The following is a 21,538-nucleotide window of genomic DNA, read 5'->3' as shown; positions in this document are numbered from 1 at the left end:
CGGTCCCCGGCACTGTCTTCATCACCCTTTGGCCCCGCTTCATCAGCTTGGTGTTCCCAAACCAGGACGGACCTCGGCGAAGCAAGGTGGTGAAGATTCCAGAGCCTGAAATTTAAACTTTGGAGCCTGAAATTTAAACTTTCTGAGCTTCAGTCTCATCTATAAAGTGAAGGGATGGCAATACCTCACAGGATTGTTGTGAGGATTTAAGAAGATGTAATATCTAGGGAAGGGAACTAGGCCAGGAGAGGCAAGCAGAGCAAACTTAGACCCTGGTATGGGTGATAAGGAGAATTTCCCCCCAAGAACAGATGAGGGCGATTCCCCTCCCTCAAACCACACACAAAGCACTCTGTATGAGCTGTCCTAATATAGGAAATAATGGGAATTTTGTGTCTGGAAACTTCATTCAGGTCTTTGTTTTGCTACTTACTAGCTCTACAGTCAAGTCCTTTGAAGCCTCTATTTACTTATCTGTAAAATGAGAACTTCGATTGCAGCTGCATCTCTGGCCAAGATGATGGACGTATAAACCTTGTATCCTCTTCTATGCAGACTTCCTTCAGTAGAAGAGGAAAAGCTAAACTATGGGGCATTCTGTTCAGACTAAGGAAAGTAATCTGGGATAGCAGCCAATACATCTAGTATGCTCTAACTGGCCTTCAAGGTCTGGTCTACAAGCAGCAGCCCAATTACCTGCTGTCTTTCTCTCCCACCGCTGGGGTCTAAGAACACCAAACTACTCACTGTTGAAATCCCAGCAGAGGGAAGTGAGATGTGCAAGCAGTTCAGTGTGGTTGGAGCATGAGACACTAAGTGTGAGTTGATATACAAGTTGACAGAAAAGGAAAGAAAGATGACAGCCTCAGTTTTGCGTATGTTAGCTCGAAGGTGCGTGCGGACATCTTTGAAGGCAGCAACTAGTTCTTACTAGCTTTACAATTTAAGAACGTAGAACAGCTTGTGATTGAACTTACTAAGTGACTCAGCCAACCAGATTTTATTGAGACAGCCTGTGTGTCCTGCTTCATGCTGAATGGAAGGCACAGATTAGAGAGGTTCCAGGTTGGTTGCAGCCCTGAGGCAGAGGGGTTGGAACTGTCTTTTGGGAACTTGTCCTCTGGTCTACAGATATCTGAAATGGTTGCTGTACTAGTCCGAGTTCTTGGTTACAAACGACAGATACATTTAAGCAGAAAATCATTTTACTGGGAATATTTGGGGTTTAGAATCCACAGGAGGCTGGGAATATGTGCTTGAGAAATGGATCTTCTTTCTCTATCAAGATGAGATTCCTTACTCAACAGCCCCTCCCCATGGTTCATTGTAGTAGGTGATTTCTGGAGACAACCAGGATGTGTCCTTACCTCAAGAACTAGAATAAAGTAAATTGTCTTCTGAGTTAGGCTGCTCCTTCACATTGCCTACTTTGTTTTCCTCACCAGACTGTAAGCTCATGGAGGGCTAGGTCCGATGTCAGCCTTGTTGACTGCTGCAACTCCAGAGTTTAGAACAGCCTGACACATCGAAGGTGCTTCGTAAATGTGTTGCCTGTTTGGAGACAAGTCTCTAATGCTTTAAAGTAGAGATGTGCCAGTCTACCTACTGGAGACAGAATCACTGTCAGGTTCAGTCTAGACTGTAATCTGAATAAAGGTATTGATACAACTGAAGAGAAGAAGATGCTAGTGAGAAGGAGTCTGGACAGTCAAGGAAACAGAGATCAAGAAGCAATCACCAGAGTGTCATCCTAGCCCTGTCTAGGGACAAAGATGCTGGTCCAAGAACAGTTCAGTTCAGTTCAGCCGCTCAGTCGTGTCCAACTCTTTGCGACCCCATGAATTGCAGCACACCAGGCCTCTCTGTCCATCACCAACTCCCGGAGCCCACCTAAACCAAACCCATGTCCATCGAGTCGGTGATGCCATCCAACCATCTCATCCTCAACATCATTCTTTGAAACCACCCAATTCACCACCCCCTCCCCACTTCACTTGTGCTCTGGATCACCAAGCAACCTGCTGAAAACCACACTGTTCCCTATGTAGATCCGCCCACAGGGAGAGAATGCACTCATCAGCGAACAAGAAGATCCAGTCTGCTTCAAAGCCCTGCTTCCCCTTATAACTTAATGAATTGGCATCTGATTTGAAATATTACTCTCCTGAGCCTGGTTAATGTGTGTCTGTTCTGCAGAGATGCTGCTGCTTTTAGGGCTAACAGCTCTGGCTTCTGAGTGATGTCTGGACCTAGGATTGTGATGAATTCAAAAACTGAAAAAATTCAATTTTTCTGCAATTTTAAATTTTATTTCCTTTTTAAAAAACAATTATGTTATGTTATTTATTTATTTGACTGTTTCGGGTCCTGGTTTCAGCACATGGACTCTCTTGTGGCTCATGGACTTAGTTCCTCTGAGACACCTGAGATCTTAGTTCTCTGATCAGGAATTGAACATGCTTCCCCTGCAGATTCTTAACCACTGGACCACCAGGGAAGTTCCTCCTTTACTTTTTTGAAAACATATTTTGAATCAAAAAATACATGTAAATCATTTTTCAAAATCAACTAACTGTTCAGTTCAGTTCAGTCACTCAGTCATGTCTGACTCTTTGCGACCCCATGAACCGCAGCACACCATACCTCCATGTCCGTCACCAACTCCTGGAGTTCACCCAAACCCATGTCCATTGAGTCAGTGATGCCGTCCAACCATATCATCCTCTGTCATCCCCTTCTCCTCCTGCCCTCAATCTTTCCCAGCATCAGGATCTTTTCAAATCAGTCAGCTCTTTGCATCAAGTGGCCAAAGTATTGGAGTTTCAGCTTCAACATCAGTCCTTCCAATGAACACCCAGGACTGATCTCCTTTAGGATGGACTGGTTGGATCTCCTTGCAGTCCAAGGGACTCTCAAGAGTCTTCTCCAACACCACACTTCAAAAGCATCAATTCTTCTGCGCTCAGCTTTCTTTATAATCCAACTCTCAGATCCATACATGACTACTGGAAAAACCATAGCCTTGACTAGGTGGGCCTTTGTTGGCAAAGTAATGTCTCTGCTTTTTAATATGCTATCCAGGTTGGTCATAACTTTCCTTCCAAGGAGTAAGCGTCTTTTAATTTCATGGCTGCAATCACCATCTGGAGTGATTTTGGAGCCCCCCCCAAAATAAAGTCGGTCACTGTTCCCACTGTTTCCCCATCTATTTGCCATGAAGTGATGGGACCAGATGCCATGATCTTAGTTTTCTGAATGTTGAGCTTTAAGCCAACTTTTTCACTCTCCTCTTTCACTTTCATCAAGAGGCTCTTCAGTTCCTTTTCACTTTCTGCCATAAGGGTGGTGTCATCTGCATATCTGAGGTTATTGATATTTGTCCCGGCAATCTTGATTCCAGCTTGTGCTTCATCCAGCCCAGCGTTTCTCATGATGTACTCTGCATAGAAGTTAAATAAGCAGGGTGACAATATACAGCCTTGACGTACTCCTTTTCCTATTTGGAACCAGTCTGTTGTTTCACGTCCAGTTCTAACTGTTGCTTCCTGATCTGCATACAGGTTTCTCAAGAGGCAGGCCAGGTGGTCTGGTATTCCCATCTCTTTCAGAATTTTCCACAGTTTATTGTGATTCACACAGTCAAAGGCTTTGGCATAGTCAATAAAGCAGAAATAGATGTTTTTCTGGAACTCTCTTGCTTGTTTAATGATCCAGCAGATGTTGGCAATTCGATCTCTGATTCCTCTGCCTTTTCTAAAACCAGTTTGAACGTCTGGAAGTTCACAGTTCACGTATTGCTGAAGCCTGGCTTGGAGAATTTTGAGCATTACTTTACTAGCATGTGAGATGAGTGCAATTGTGTGGTAGTATGACAAGGTTAAAAAATAAAAGGTAATCTTCTCCCCTCCCCTTACCTCCCCTGATTCCCACCCCCCAAAGGCAACTACTGGTTTACCAGGCTTTTTGTCCCTCATATTTCCTTCCATATTTTGACCAATACAGATGATCTAATTTTAAAATTGGGGAAACGGCATATAAACAACAGAAATTTATTTCTCACAGCTATTGGCTTGGAAGGTCAATAGGAATTTTTAAATTTCTGTTTATATTTAAAATAGAAGGAGATGGGAAAAAACACAGAAAGAGATGTAGGGGCTTCCCTGCTGACTCGGAGGTAAAGAATCTGCCTGCCAATACAGGAGACACAAGTTCGATCTCTGATCTGGGGAGATCCCACATGCCTTGGAGTAACTAAGGCCATGTGCCACAACTACTGAGCTTGTACTCAAGAGCAAGAAAACCACAACTGTTGAGCCTACATGCTGCAACTTACTGAAGCCCATGTGCCCTAGAGCCCGTGCTCCACAACCAACAGAAGCCACTGCAATGCAACTAGGAAAAAAAAGAAGTTCATGCACAATGAAGACCCAGCACAGCCAAAAATAAATAAATGAAAGTAAATAAAATTATAAAAAATAGAAGGAGATGTAGCTCTTATATTTCCTTTTCCATCACACATACTTCGTCTTCCCTTATTCATCCAAATAGACTTATAGATCAATTCCTTGTCCTTGGGTGTGTGCTCAGTTGTGTCCAACTCATGCAACCCCATGGACTGTAGCCCACTTGGCTCCTCTCTCTATGGAATTTTCCAGGCAAGAATACTGGAGTGCGTTGCCATTTCTTACTCCAGGAGATCTTCCTGACCCAGCGATCGAACCCGCATCTCCTGCATTGGCAGGCAGATTCTTTACCACTGAGCCACCTGGGAAGCATCTTTTACAGATCAATTATGAAATAAATATTCAATATGTATAATGTTTTGACTGTAGAGTATGGTTTATGGATTGTGAGTATGGATTACTCTGACTACATTTCCTTTATTTTTTTAGTTGTGGCATGCAGGATTTTCTAGTTGGTGCATGGAGGATCTTCAGTTGCTGCATGTGAACTCTTAGTTGTGGCATGTGAGATCTAGTTCCCTGATCAAGGGTTGAACCTAGGACCCCTGCATTGGGAGCACAGTCACTGGACTGCCAGGGAAGTCCCTACATTTCCTCTCTTAAGACATTTATTTTCAGAGTTATATTGTAATTTTTCTTTTTGGCTTAGATATCAGTGTAGATATTCCTTTCTATGGATATTTTTAATCTATGTAAATGAATCAAACCCTTCACATTCGCACAAGAGCTACAAAGGTTGCTTCATACGGTCAAACATGTCAGGCAATCAATCTATTGGTTCCATTTCTTTCTTGGAAACATCCCTCTAGGAGCCCTTTGTCTTTCTATTGCAGTTTGAACTTGATCTCTAGGTCTGCTTCACAACTGTCATTTTGCAACTTCCCTTCACCATCATCCTGGAAATTCCCTTTGCTTCTTTCCTGTTTTGGCTCCCCTGTTTTCTGGAGCTCATTGCTTCTTCTTTCTTTCTTTTTTTAAAAAATATTTATTTGGCTGCACTAGATCTTAGTTGCAGCCTGCAGGATCTTTGTTGCAGCCCATGGACAGTCTAGTTGTGCATGGGCTCAGTACCTCCATAGCATGTGGAATCTTAGTTCCCTGACCAGGGATTGAACCCACATCCCCTGCATTGCAAGGCAATTCCTAACCACTGTACCACAAAGGGAGAAGGCAATGGCACCCCACTCCAGTACTCTTGCCTAGAAAATCCCATGGACGGAGGAGCCTGGTAGGCTGCAGTCCATAGGGTTGCTGAGAGTCGGATACGACTGAGCAACTTCACTTTCACTTTTCCCTTTCATGCACTGGAGAAGGAAATGGCAACCCACTCCAGTACTCTTGCCTGGAGAATCCCAGGGACGGCGGAGCCTGGTGGGCTGCCGTCTATGGGGTCGCACAGAGTCGGACACGACTGAAGCGACTTAGCAGCAGCAGCAGCAGTACCACAAAGGAAGTCCCTGCTTCTTCTCTCTTGATTTACTTCCTCACATTGGCAGAGCATATCCTTTAGTAACTGCCTGAGAAAGGCTACTTGGGAAGTAAAATTTTTGATCCTTGCATTTCTGAAATTGACTTTATTATACCCTCACAGTTGATTGATAGTTTGACTGGGCATAAAATATTATATGAGAAATAATTTTCCCTAAGAAATTTAAATGGACAGGAATAGGGAAATTTAATTCAGATGACCATTATATCTACTACTGTGGGTAAGAATCCCTTAGAAGAAATGGAGTAGACCTCATAGTCAACAAAAGAGTCTAAATTCAGTACTTGGGTGCAATCTCAAAAATGACAGAATGATCTCTGTTTGTTTCCAAGGCAAACCATTCAATATCACAGTAATCCAAGTCTATGCCCCAACCACTAATGCTGAAGAAGCTGAAGTTGACTAGCTCTGTGAAGATCTACGAGAACTTCTAGAAACTAACAGCAAAAAAAGATGTCTTTTTCATCATAGGGAATTGGAATGCAAAAGAAGGAAGTCAAGAGATACCTGAAGTAACAGGCAAGTTTGGTATTGGAGTACAAAATGAAGCAGGGCAAAAGCTAATAGAGTTGTGCCAAGAGAATGCACTGGTCATAGCAAACACCCTCTTCCAACAACACAAGAGATGACTCTACACATGAATATAACCAGATATTCAATAGAAATCAGATTGATTATATTCTTTGCAGCCAAAGATGGAGAAGCTCTACATAATCAGCAAACACAAGACTTGGAGCTGACTGTGGTTCAGATCATGAGCTTCTTATTGCAAAATTCAGGCTTAAATTGAAGAAAGTATTTAAAACCACTAGACCATTCAGGTATGACCTAAATCAAATCCTTATGATTATACAGTGGAGATAACAAATAGATTCAAAGGATTAGATCTGGTAGAGTGCCTGAAGAACTATGGATGAGGTTCATAACATTGTACAGGAGGCAGTGACCAAGATCATCCAAAAGAAAGAGAAATGCAAGAAGACAAAGTGGTTGTCTGAGGAGGCCTTACAAATAGTTGAGAAAAGAAGAGAAGCAAAAGGCAAAGGAGAAAGGGAAAGATATACCCAGCTGAATACAAGGTTCCAAAGAATAGCAAGTAGAGGTAAGAAAGCCTTCCTAAGTGAACAATGCAAAGAGACCGAGAAAAACAATAGAATGGGAAAGACTAGAGATCTCTTCAAGAAAATTAGAAATACCAAGGGAACATTTCATGTAAAGATGGGCCAATAAAGGACAGAAACAGTAAGGACCTAACAGAAGCACAAGATATTAAGAAGAGGTGGCAAGAATACACAGAAGAACAAGATGAAAAAGGACTTAATGACCAGTGTGGTCACTCACCTAGAGCCAGACATCCTGGAGTGTGAAGTCAAGTGGGCCTTGGGAAGCATTACTACAAACAAAGCTAGTAGAGGTGATGGAATTCCAGCTGAGCTAGTTCAAATCCTAAAAGATGATTCTGTTAAAGTACTGCACTCAATATGTAAGGAAATTTGGAAAACTCAGCAGTGGCCACTGTAGCAGAAAAGGTCAGTTTTCATTCCAATCCCAAACAAAGGCAATGCCAAAAAATGTTCAAACTACCGTACAATTGCGTTCATTTCATATGCTAGCAAGGTAATGCTCAAAATCCTTCAAGCTAGGCTTCAGCAGTATATGAACTGAGAACTTCCAGATGTACCAGCTGGATTTAGAAAAGGCAGAGGAACCAGTAATCAAATTGCCAACATCAGTTAGATCATAGAGAAAGCAAAGGAATTCCAGAAAAACATCTACTTCCATTTCATTAACAATGCTAAAGCCTTTTACTGTGTAGATCACAACAAACTGTGGAAAATCCTTCTGGAGATGGAAATATCAGACCACCTTGCAGGTCTCCTAAGAAACCTGCATGCAGGTCAAGAAATAACAGTTAGAACCATACATGGAACAATGGGCTGTTTCAAAATTGAGAAGAGAGCATGTCAAGGCTGCATATTGTCACTCTGCTTATTTAACTTAGATGCAGGGTACATCATGTAAAATGCCAGGCTGGATGAAGCACAAGCTGGAATCAAGATTGCTGGGAGAAATACCAACAACCTCAGTTCTGAAGATGATACCACTCAAATGGTAGAAAGTGAAAGGGAACTAAAGAGTTTCTTGATGAGGGTGAAAGAGGAGAGTGAAAAAGCTGGCTTGAAACTTAACATTCAAAAAACTAAGATCATGGCATCCAGTCCCATCACTTCCTGGCAAATAAGGGGAAAAAGTAGAAACAATGACAGATTTTATTTTCTTGGGCACAAAAATCACTGCGGATGGTGACTGCAGTCACAAAATTAAAAGATGCTTGCTCCTTGCAAGAAAAGCTATGACAAACCTAGACAGCAGACATACCACTTTGCCAACAAATGTCTGTATAGACAAAGCTATGGTTTTTTCAGTAGTCATGTATGAATGTGAGAGTTGGACCATAAGGAAGGCTGAGCGCCAAAGAATTGATGCGCTAGAATGATGGTGCTGGGGAAGACTCCTGAGAGTCCTTTGGACAGCAAGGAGATCAAAGCAGTCAATCCTAAAGGAAATTAACCCTGAATATTCATTGGAAGGACTGATGCTGAAGCTGAAGCTCCAATACTTTGGCCACCTGGTGTGAAGAGCTGACTCACTGGAAAAGATCCTGATGCTGGGAAAGATAGAGGGCAAAAGGAGAAGGGGACGACAGAGGATGAGATGACTGGATGGCATCACTGTAACTCAATGGACATGAATTTGAGCACACTCCAGGAGACAGTGAAGAACAGGGAAACCCAGCATTCTGCAGTTCATGGGGTCACAAAGAGTTGGAAACAGCACAGCCACTGAACAATAACAACAATAAGAAATTTAAAGGTATTGCTTTCCTGTTTCTTAGCAACAAGGATTGCTGTGGAGAATATTTATATCTATCATATGGTATACAAAACTTTGTGTGTGACCAGTTTCTCCCTCTGGAAGTTCTGACCTTCTGATTTTTTTTTTTTTCATTGCTGTGTTTTGGTGTGGCTCTGTTGTATAATAAAGAATTTGACTGGCCCTTGTCTCCTGTCCCTAGGAAGTAGCCTCTAAATTCTTCAAATTTTCAGAGTGATAGGACTGTCTTTGTTATCAAGACCCTGATAATTCATTTTCATGCAATTACTCCGGCATCCCCAAATGGCTCAGTGAGTAAAGAATCCACCTGTCATGCAGGAGATATAGAAGATGAGGGTTCGATCACTGGGTCAGGAAGATCCCCTGGAGGAGGAAAACGGCAACTGACTCTAGTATTCTTGCTTGAAAAATCCCATGGACAGAGGAGCCTTGCAGGCTACAGTCCAAAGGATTGCAAAGAGTCAGACACGGCTGAGCAACTAAGCATGCACATGAGGTTACTTATGGTGGTCCCCTAGATAAGTTAAGATGACTTAGGATAGCGGTTGGTCAAACAAGAAAGACTAGCCTTGTGATTAGGAGGATTGGAGCATCAAGCTATGTGATACTCGTCTGATCTCTAGATAAAGGAAGGGGGCTGGAGATTGAGTTTAATCATGTGGACAGTGATTCAACCCATCATGCCCATGTAATGAAATCTCAATAAAAACTGAAGCTCAGGTAAGCTTTCTTGGTTAACAGTCCTCTATATCCATGTCCTGGGAGGGCGATGTGTTCTGACTCCACAGGGAGAGGACACTGGAGGCTTCACATTTGGGACCCTCAAACATTGTCCTATGAGTCTTCTTTTGGCTGGTCCTGATTTGTATCTTTTTTTTTTCCATAATAAATCTGTAACCATAAGAAAAGCATTTTCCTGAGATCTGTGAGTTGTCCTAGTTGTATTATCAAGCTTCAGGGGTTAGTGGGAACCCCCTGAATTTGTAATCAGTTGGTCAGAATTGTGGGTGGTTTGGAAACCCCTGAGCTTGTAGTGGGGGTCTGAAGGGAGAAGTCTTTCGGAGAACTGCGAAACTTGGCCTACTCTGCAAAACTAGTGTCAGAACTGCATTGCAGGATCTTTCTGCATTATGAACCTTCAAGTCTGGAAATCCATGCACTCTGCAATTATTATTTTTTTGGAAACATTTCCCTACTCCATTCATTATCTTTTCTTCTCTCTTTCTGAAATTCCTGCCATCTCTTTCTTCGATTTCTACTTCTATATGTGTGTATGGTTTTTCTTTACTTTTTTTTCCCCTTCTATTTGGGAGATTTCCTCAACTTCCAACCTATTGACTTAATTTTTGGATTATTATATTAAAAATAATTTTTAAGAGCTCTTTTTTTGTTTGTTTCTCAAATGTTTCCTTTTTCTAATTTCCTGTTTATCCCCGCCCCCCACATGGACACAATCGTCCCCCTTCTTTTCCCTCTGAGGCTATTAATAATAGTTTTTATATTCATTATAAACTTTGAAGTTTCCTTCTGCTACCTGTTTTCCCTGTTTCTTTGGAATCTGTTTCTACCTCCCCTTTTGTTTTGCTCCTTTTTTTTTTTTCTGTTGTTGTTAGAGACTTTCATCAAATGTCTGGTGATCCTTAATGTCAGCTTTTATTTACACGAAAGAATAAAGTATTAAAAGCTCACAGAAAGCTCTATGTGTATGTGGCGGGAGGAGGATCTATCAATTATGGAACTTCACTAAAGGGTGATTAAGCAGGTATCTGGCATTTTTACTTGGAACTCTTCAATTGTCTATATATGTGTGTTCTTAAATTTCCACATAGAGAAGTCTCTTCTAATCTACCAAGGGCAAAGTTTTAAGTTTCCCAGTGTTCTGGGAACCAAGATGGGGAAGGAGATGGATGAGAGAGTCTTATAGTTCAGCAAATACCCCCTGGTTACAGTACAGTCCATCACTCCTATTTTCAGCTGTGCCCAGTGTTCCCATATCCATAGCCTCTGAATTCAGTCTCCTGACAAGCTGGAAGAGGGCAGTCATTTGGCTGCAGAGGTTGAAGGAGGAGATTTAGGAGTCTAGCTCCTTATGCTTCCCTGCAGGCCTCCCCTTTTAGTGCCATCTGACAACCTGCCTTCAAAGGTATCCAGCACCTCCCGTTCCTAAGCTGTTCTTGGGTTCTGAGGCAGGTATAGACTTGTTTCTTGTTGATACTTCTCTCCCCTGGATAAGGAATTATATTTCAGCTTCCTCTGGCCTTTCGCTAAGCCAGCCAACCCTTATCCATCCAGCTCGACATCTCTCAGTTGCTGTTGTCTCCCCTCCTTTTCTTTCTTTTTAAAAATTAAAGTAGAGAATTCCTTGGCAGTCCAGTGGTTAGGATCCCTCACGTCCACAGGTTTGATCTCTGGTTCGGAAACTAAGATCCCACATACTGCACAGCTTTGCCAGTAAGTAAATAAATAAAAATAAAAGTAAAATTCACATAACATCAAATTCACCATTGTAACCATTTAAAGTGTACAATTCAGCGGTTTCACAAGGTGGTGCAACCATCATCTATATCTAATTCCAGAACACCTTCATCACTTCTTCCTGCCAAACCTATAACCATTACATAGTCATTCCCTACCCTCCTACACCCTGGCAACCTTTTATCCACTTTCCGTCTCTGTGGATTTGCCTATTCTGGACATTTCATATAAATGGGATTATACAATAGCCATGGCTCTTTGCATCTGGTGTCTTTCACTAAGTATTGTGTTTTCAAGGTTCACCCATGTTACAGCATATATCAAGACTTCATTCTTTTTTATGGCCCCTGCAGAGGAAGCTTGGAGTCTAAATAACTGTACTCCCAGTGAAATCCCCTGTATTTTAACTTTTTGAAGAACTGCCAAACTGTTTTCCACAGTGGCTGCACTATTTTACATTCCCACTGGTGATGTATAAAGGTTCTGATTTTTCCACATCTATGCCAACACTTATTTTCAATTATTATTATTATTATGATTATTATTGCCATCTTAATGGGTATAAACTGGTATCTCATTGTGGTTTTTTGAGGGGTGGGGTACACCTTGAGGCTTGTGGGATCTTAGTTCCACGACCAAGGATCAAACTTGGGCCGCTGCAGTGAAAGTGCCAAGTCTTAACCACTGGTGGTGGTTGTTTAATAGCTCAGTCATGTCCGGCTCTTTGCGACCCCATGGACTGCAGCTCGCTAGGCTTCCCTGTCCTTCATCACCTCCTGGAGTTTGCTCAAACTCCTCTCCATTGAGTCAATGATGCCATCCAACCATCTTGTCCTCTGTCATTCCCTTCTCCTCCTGCCTTCAATCTTTCCGAGCATCAGGGTCTTTTCCAATGAGTCGGCTCTTCACATCAGGTGGCCAAAGTATTGGAGCTTCAGCTCCAGCATCAGTCCTTCCAATGAATGTTCAGGATTGAATAACCACTGGCCCTAACCACTGAACCACCAGGGAATTGCCCTCATTATGGTTTTGATTCACTTTTCTCTAACTAATAATATTGAGCATCTTTTCATGTTTACTGACTGTTAGTATATTTTCTTTGGAGAATGTCTATTCAAATCCTTTGTTCATATTTTAACTGAATTGTTTGTCTTCTTGCCATTGAATTGTAAGAGGTCTTTACATAGTCTGGATACTAGATCCTAATCAGATACATGCTCATCCTCAGTCGCTTTACTCGTGTCTGACTCTTTTTGACCCCATGGACTGTAGCTCACCAAGCTCCTTTGTCTGTGGGATTTCCCAGGCAAGAATACTGAAGTGGGTTGCCATTTCCTTCTCCAGGGTATTTTCCCGACCCAAGGATCAAACCCACATCTCCTGAGGCTCCTGCATTGCAGGCAGATTCTTTACCACTGGGCCACCAGAAAAGCCCTTATCAGATACATGATTTGAAAGTGTTTATCCCCATTCTGTGGATTGTTTTTTCACTTTTTCCCTAGTGTCCATTAATTCGCAAAAGTTTTTAATTCCAATGAAATCCAATTAATCTACTTTCTCTTTTGTTGCTTGCTCTTTGGGGCATCATATCTAAGAATTCATTGCCAAATCATGTAGACTCATCTCTATGTTTTCTTCCAAGAGTTTTACAGTTTTAGCATTTATATTTACATCTTTGATCCATTTCAGTTAAATTTTGTACATGGTATGAGGTATGGGTCTAATGTTTCCTCTTTCTTTCTTTCATGCAATCATCACCACAATTTCAGAATACTTTAAGCACCCCCTAAAGAAACACCACATCCATTAAATAGTCATTCCCTTCCCTTCTGAGTTTATACGTTTCTCCCTAATCCATATACTGTCATTTTAATGGAATTTCAGGAATCAGTGGAGATAAACCCATGTGATCAATTCTCATGTTTAGCCAGAAATCTGCTCCTTTCAAACCGCAACAATTCTCACTTTCACTAGGCAGATTCCTGAGCCAGGTGGTCTGAGAGACCTTTCTGGAGGAGGGAAATTTGATATGAGCCTTAAAGATGTTTAGGATTCCAGTGGAAGTTAAAGAGATGAGGTGGGAGAAGATGAGAAGGGAGAGTTAGGGAAGAGAAAGGGGGAAGGAGGGGAGAGGAAGGGCATCAACACCAGAAAATTTAATCAGATTAAAATCTGATTTCTTATCCCGAGTCTGTGACTCCGCTTGAGTTTCATTGAAAAGCAATCCTTTCCTTAGAACCCTAAGAAATGTGGCCTCACTTTGAGTGCAGTGAGAAAGGAGTTCTGGAATCTTTGCACCTGACTCTGCTGCCAACCTGGGGAAGGGGCCAGGTCTAGAGAGGCAAGGACAGCTATCAAGAACAAAGACAAGTAGGCTACACAGAAAACTTCTCCATTTGCAAGCTGTGTCACACCGAGCCGGCCTGTACCGCCTTTCAGTATTCTCACCTGTAAAGTGGTTACAGTTATCTAGCAGCATTATTGGAGAATTAAATAATACTGTGGGCCAAGTGATTAGCACAGTGCCTGACCCAGAAGAAAATTATAAAAATGCCAGTTTTCTTTTTTTCTTTGGAGATTCAAGGTAAACCATATGCATGGAATCTCAATCAAGGGCTTGAATGTCTGGTGAAGGAGCTTGACCTGAAGCTGAAAGCAGTGGAGAATCACAGGAGGTTTGTGAGTGGAGGAGTGACACAGATATATCTGTGCTTTGGGAAGATGACTTCTGGAAGAAGAGTCTAAGCATAATGCAAGAGAGGGAGCCCTAGCTCTGCACCTAATTGACTCCATTTTCTCACATGAAAGTGAAAGTGAAAGTCACTCAGTTGTGTCCAACTCTTTGTGACCCCATGGACCATACAGTCCATGGAATTCTCCAGGCCAGAATACTGGAGTGGGTAGCCTTTCCCTTCTCCACGGGATCTTCCCAACCCAGGGATTGAAGCCAGGTCTCCCACATTGCAGGCAGATTCTTTACCAGCTGAGCCACTAGGGAAGCCCAAGAATACTGGAGTGGTAGCATATCCCTTCTCCAGTGGATCTTCCGACCCGGGAATCAAACCGGGGTCTCCTGCATTGCAGGCAGATTCTTTACCAACTGAGCTATCAGGGAAGCCTTTCTCATATGTGCCCTACACATATGAATGGTCCTCATTGGTGTTTCACTAGCGGACTATGAGTTATATGAAAACATAAACCCTAATACAATCAGGCCCTAACAAGTTTGCCTTTTTTAAAGATAGACCTGATGGGAGTGGGGGCAGCTGATGTAGCCAGCCTGAGCAGTCACATGAGGGGTGAGATGGGACTTTGAGATGCTCTGGGGATGGTGGTCATGGCTGTGGCCCAGGGGCCCTGCAGGCACTGCCCCTCATAGAGGTGGAATGCTACATGCCTGGTGCGTGAGGATAATTAGGAAACCATATGAACTCCCCTTAAGAAACTTTTTCCATGATAAGTGACATCCACACCTGGGTGCTGAGCTCTGAGCACAGGTGGAGCCGGAGAATCACCTGGAATGACTCTTCTGTCCACTAGAGGGAAACGCAGGCTAGAGTGACAATGGCTCCTGTGCGCAGGAGCCCCAAGACAACCAAAGGATTTGCCACCAGCAGCCTGAGTTACCTAGGCCCAGTCCTGTGCTGGAAAAGTTTGCACCAGCTCAGTGAGAGCTCATTATTGCCTTTTCAGGAACCATGGAAGCTAGTTGTTACATGTGGTCATTACAAATCAAATTAAGACTGCCGTGGTGGTCCAGTGGTTAAGAATTCAGCCGCCAATGCAGGGATGTGGGTTCAATCCTTGGTCCAGGAAGATTCCACACGCTGCAAGGCAATTAAGCCCATGCACCACAACTGCTGAACCTAAACGCCCTAGAGCCCCAACTACTGAACCTGAATGCCCTAGAGCCCCAACTACTGAGCCTGAACGCCCTAGAGCCCATGCTCTGCAACAAGAGCTCACCGAGGTGAGAAACCTACACACCACAACTAGAGAGTAGCCCCCGCTTGCAGCAACAAAGACCCACTGCAGCCATAAAAAATAAAATTATATAAATTTTCTACATTTATATATTTACCAGGGACTCCCTGGTGGCTCAAATGGTAAAAGAATCACCTGCAATGTGGGAGACCTGGGTTTGATCCCTGGGTTGGGAAGATCCCCTGGAGAAGGGGATGGCTATCCACTCCAGTATTCTGATTCCATGGAGAATCCCATGGACAGAGAACCCTGGTGGGCTACAGTCCGTGGGGTCACAAAGAGTCGGACACAACTGAGCGACTTTCACTTTATATAAATTTACATATAATTAAATATTAAAAACAAAGATCATAGAGACTCCAAACTCATCATTCCCCACTTGTTTTTACTGTATTTTACTATTATGGTGGAAGTATTATAGAATGGAGTGCTACTGTACAACTCCAACTTTGATAGCTTCACATTGGCCACGGTGGAGTGTTTACTCTGTAGAAGCCTGCAAATGCTACAAATCAGGTTGTCCCCGTCCCCCTATCCCATTCCAGTTGTTAAATATTTACCAGGAAATCACTGCCTAAGCCTTTCCCACATCACGTCTTGTTGGGGAAGAGATGGACTTTTGCCAAACGCACACTCAGAGATATCCCCATGGATGGAGCATCCAATCTCAGCAGGCAGAGGCTGTAGGAGGGTGAGTTGAGGGGAAAGGCAGCGGTTATTTCTGTGTTGTTGCAGGACCTTGGCCTGGAGGCCCTCTCTCAATCTCAGGCTTTGTGCAGTGTACGCCCTCCATCCGAAATCTCTTTGAACTTAAGTGCTCAGGTGTGCCTTTCGGTGAGTTCTGAGATCACCCAGCACTAGGAAGTTTTCCCCCACCAGAAGAGATGCTTCCTGAGAGCCAGGGAAGCACCCTTCCGGATCTGTCTTCCCAGGCTTGGCTCCAGTCCCTGGGCCAAAACGTTGGTTGGGCTACACAGTACACTGTGGAGGAAAAAGCAAGACACTGGTATCAAACAAATCTGGGCTCCTCCACCCCCTCACTGCTGATCTGAGAAGGGCACTTCACAATCTGGTCTTCAGTATCCAACTTGTCAGATAAGGATAGGAATACTTGTCATGCATGGCCGTCCTGAAGATTGAACCAGATTATCCATGGGGAGCTCTCCCTTGGGCCTTCCTATCACCTAGAAGGTGTTCCCTGACACAGAAACTGTTTTTGTTATACTTGTGGTGGGGGCTGAATTTAAACTGCCTCTGAGTCCCAGACCGCCCTGACACTCGGTGTGTCAACGAAGGGGCGTGGGACAGGAAGGACCGGGGGCAACAAATCCGTGGTGGCACCACTGGCAGACCTCCCCAGTACCCAGCCAGGAAGTGAACCCTCCCCCGACTCCAGGGTTGGGACTTGCAGGGTGGAGGGCGGGCAGCCGGACGTCGCAGACCCGGGGGTGTGTGTGCAGGAAGCGGTGACCGGGCCTGTCCAGGAGCCTCAAAGTGGCGGAAGGGAGGGAACACCGGCACCTGCATTGTGAAAGGACCGCTCCCGCTGATTCGCCGCAGACCCCCTGGCGCGCGTTCTTGGCGTTCGCTGCAGGGGCGGGGCCAGCCGCTTTCAGGCAGGTGGTCACTGGGCAAAGGAGACTCCATCCACCTTCACGCCTTCAGTCATTCAGGCATCGATCAGTTATGGAGCTGCGGAGGCGCTGGTCCATGATCCCGAGGACCTTCCTGTTGTTGGCTCAGTGGTCAGATGGCTGGGTTGGAATCTCGGCTCCTCCACTCTGTAGCTGTGTAACTTGGGGTAAATGACTTAACCTCTCTGGACTGTCCTCGGCCGGAATGTTGGATTAAATGAGTGAATAGTAACTCCACTACTCTGTTGAGTGTTGGATTAAATGAATTCCATGTGAAGCACTTGGAATCGTGGCAGCAACCAGTCAGTATTAAGTGTAGGATCTTTTCAGAAAATAATTTTTATTATTGGAAGACTGTTTCAAGAGTGGAGGCTTGGAGGATGCGCTAGAGGCTCCCCAAACAGTTGCACAGTGGGGGGTCTGAACAGTGGTTTTAAAAATATTGAAAACTGAATGCCAACCTTTGAGAACTGTGAGATTTCATCTGAAACTCAGATTTTGGCTTCTTTTTAAAAAGATTGATGGTCTGGGAAGCTTGTGTTTCATAACCTGCTGTTGAGTATTGTGCTAGCGATGTTCTTTATTTAGAGTGTATTTTCCTAAGTCTGTTGCAAAGTGGTGTTAATTGTTGTACTAGCAAAAAAAACTCTTGGGCAATTCCCTTGTTGCAAGGGTCTGCAAGGACAATTTATTTTGAAAGGCAGATATTATATTTAAGTTGTGGTTATTGATTGCCTCGGTTTTAAAATGTTGCCTTCTGAGACATCTAAAAAAAGATTTCTTAAACATGTCAGAATGGGGCAGTTTACGCCACTTGTATAATCGGACAGTTTATGCCCTGAACCAAAGAAAGGAGCTGAAGTCCTTCAGGATTTCACAGTTGGGCTAGAGGCCAGAAGTTAGTGATTAGGTGGAAGGTGTTGGAGACCTTACCAAGAAGTGGAGTGGAGTTGGAGGGAAGGAGGAGACAGGTGACAGGTATTTCAAAACGTTGTATGGAAAAAACCCGAATGAACTTTTTGGGCAACCTAATAGAATTGAGGGACTTCTGAGGTGGCTCAGGGGTAAAGAATTCACCTACTAACGTAGGAGATGCCAGTTCGATCCTGGGGTTGGGAAGATCCCCTGGAGGAGGAAATGACAACCCACTGCATTATTCTTGTCTGGAGAATTCCACAGACAGAGGAGCCTGGCGGGCTGCAGGCCATGGGGTTGAGCACTCACGTACACACAGAGAATTGAGTACACACATAGAATTGAGAGTATGTGGGGAATGGAGGAAAGAGAGGAGACAGGTTGACTTTTGGGTTTCTGGCCTGAGGGAATGGGTGGGAGGTAGACCCATTCGCTGACCTGAGGGTCTAGAGGAGAATAATGAGTTTGTTTTTAGCCATGTGGGGTCTGAGACTCTGTATCAGTCATGAAATCAGTGAGATAACTTGTATCTGGTGCTCTGAAGAGAGAGGTGAGACAGGAGACCTGGCAAAATCACCCCGGGGGTGTGTGGGAAGAAGAGAAGGTCCAGAATGGACCCCGAGGACCTGCTTCCATTAAGAGATTAAGGCACTGAAGGAATTGGAAGATGTAAAAGGAGGAGGAGAGGAGCCTTCAGATTCGGTCCAGAATCTCTTCCTTTTACACTGCCTGCCTCCCCAGGGGGCCTTATCCTCCTTCTGCAGCATTAGACTCCCTGGACTGAGGAATAGGTGGGGAGGAGGGGTTCTGACCAGAGCCTGATGTTGCCTGAAAGGGAAGGCGGAGGCAAGACCCCTGTCAAGTTCGGAACACCTACCTAAGTGCCCTTCAGAAGCTCTCTCTTGCCTCCCCTCACCTCCCCTGAGTCACTTGGTGGGCTTCTGGGACACTATTGGAAAGGGGAGCTCAGAGGAAGGGCCCAGCTGGGCCCCTCTGATGGCAGAGTGAGCAAAAGCAAAACCAGGAAATTCTCAGCTGTGAGAAAGTTACAAGTCCAGAGGTACCAAGAGCTGCCACATGGTAGGATAACTACAGGTCAGGCGAACCCCATCCCTTGTGACCAGGAGGTGTTGCAATTGTCATCCATAGAGGCCAGCGATCTTTCTTGGGAGCCAGAGATCTGGGCTGAGCTTTGAAATGTGCATTGACTCTTACTATGTGCCAGACACCATCATGCATGTTTTATCTAATCATCGTAAAATTTCCTACGGAAGAAATACAATTTTCTGCATTCTTCTTTTAAAAAAACACATTTATTTATTTGGCTGCCTTGGGTCTTAGTTGCATCATATAAGATCTTTTGTTGTAGCACATTGATTATATGCTGTGACACTCAGGCTTCAGTAGTTTTGGCACCCTTGGGTTTAGTTGCCCTGCAGCATGTGGGATCTTCATTCCCTGACCAGGGATGGAACCCGGGTCCCCTGCATTGGAAGGCGAATTCTTAACCACTGGACCACCAGGGAAGTCCTGCAATATTCTGCATTCTACAGAAGAGGAAACTGAGGTGCAGAGAACATAAGTAATATGCCAAGGACATGCTACTGACGAGAAGCAGAGTTGGGAGGTCAAGGGTGGAACTCAGGCTCCATCACTGTGGTTTCTCCAGGGATGGCTCCACTTCTGTGATGCCTTCTCAGTCTCCTTGACACTTGGGTTCTACCCTGGGCTTCATCCTCGCCTTCACACTCAATCAAAAAACAATTACCAAATCCTGTCAATCCTACCCCTCTACAGATCTTGCATCTGTTCCCTTTCCTCACTCCCGGAGTCACCAACCAAGCTTGGACCTCATGGTCTCTTGTGTTGGCGTTTCCATCAGCTTCCTCCTTGGTCTCCCTGCCTTCCAGTTCTCCCACCTCTACCCCCATCCCTCTTCCACATGAGCTTCCAAAGGTTTCTCTTAAAAGCCAAGTCTGGCCATGTCATTGTCCTTAACACCTGCCAACAATATCCCATTGCCCTACAGATAAAGTGCAAATGCCCTAGCAGCCCCTCTGTTCCAGTGGTGACCTCACCACTCCCCTGACTTGCTCCAGCCAAACAGGATCTGCTTTACCCTCTTCTGAACAGGCCCTGGGCTGGGCTTTCTTGACTCTGGACCTTTGCACCCACCGCTGACTTGGCTGGCCACAATCTCCCTTATCCATCTCTGCCGACTAAAGTTCTGGCCACCCTCAAAGGCCCAGCTTCATAGAAGGCTGTTTTGCCAGAGCCAAGTGTATCTTGGATGAAAGTTCTTGGTCTTCCTGACTCTCTCTCCCCTACTGGGTAGCATGAGCTTCTGTGTGTGTCTCCCCCTGTGTGCAGCACAGTGCCTGACATACTAGAGAGGTTCTGTAAGCGAGTCCCTTAGCCTCCATCCACCAACTCCTTTATCCTGGCTCTGACTGCAGGTTCAGGCCTGGATTCACTCCAGCAACAGCTCCAGCTCCAACTGCAGCTCCTGGCTCATCCCCAACTCTGATTCTAGCTCTGACCTGCTTCAAGCTGTAGCTCCAGCTCCTGGCCTAGCATCAGCTTTGGCTCAGTATCCAGGACAGGCTTAGCCTATAGCATTGGTCCAAAATCCATCCAACTGTTTCCTACCCTCCCAATCTCCAGATCCAGTTTCCTGGACTAAGGTTTCCTGCCTCAGCATTCCCCAGTTAGAAGGCAGGAGAGAGCATGGGAAGAGACTTAAACAGAGTCCCACACAGCCTGCTGTCTTCTGGGGTCACCCCTGCCATCAAGTCACATCACTGCAGCATCCCAGCCCAACATCAGGGCCCTGACCAGTGCTATGGGGACAAACAGGCCCAGGTTCAAAGCAAGAGCCTGTCATTTACTGGATGTGATCCTCGAGGCCCAGTCCTTTTGTCTACAAAGTGGGACAACAGTCAACGTAAGAATGGCTGGAGGCAAGGCTGTGGAGTTCCCACAGGCATGGTGCCTGGCACAGAGTAGATGTCAATAACTGTGAGGGCTTTTCCTGCAGATGCCCTTCACATTCCAATGCCCATTGCGTAAGGGCTCTCCTGTCACTATGACACTGGTGGGCCTGGCACAGCCTTGTTTCTTGGCTTCTGGCTGGGACTATTGTCCCTAGAGCCTGTTGGGCAGTGGGGACAGAGCCAAGGTGCCCTGCTGGAATAGTGCAGCCCCTGCCTAAAACTCCATGTCCCTGACGTCAGGTGCAAACACGAATCCACCAGGTATGGGGGGAAAGGTCATTCTTCCTTCTTTGTTGTGGGCTGACTATATATGTTTTGGTGGGGGAGACAGGATACCTTCTTCTCCCCTCTGATTGCCCCACTGAGTTTCTGTCTCATCAAAGCTCAGAAAGCAAGGGTTGCTATGAATAAGGGAACTTGAGGATCCTATCCCTCAAACCCAGGGACCACCATCAGTGGGGGTCTGGATGTGATGTCCAGGTATATGCATGTATAAGTATGGATTTATATGTGGCATGATGTGTGGTGGGTATAGGTGTGCTAAAATATCATGTGTAGTGTGTATTTGTAGGCAATGTGTGGTCTATAAATGATGAAGGATAATTGGAGGGCTGCACCTATAGTAGCATATGTATGGCGTGTGCATATGACTTTCGTGTATGGATAATTGTAACGTGGAGACAGAAGTGG

This window comes from Giraffa tippelskirchi, chromosome 5, assembly GCF_054371585.1.
Source record: "Giraffa tippelskirchi isolate mGirTip1 chromosome 5, T2T-mGirTip1v1.2.pri, whole genome shotgun sequence".
NCBI classification, from domain to species: Eukaryota; Metazoa; Chordata; class Mammalia; order Artiodactyla; family Giraffidae; genus Giraffa; species Giraffa tippelskirchi.
Note: the sequence above shows the minus strand (reverse complement) of the source record.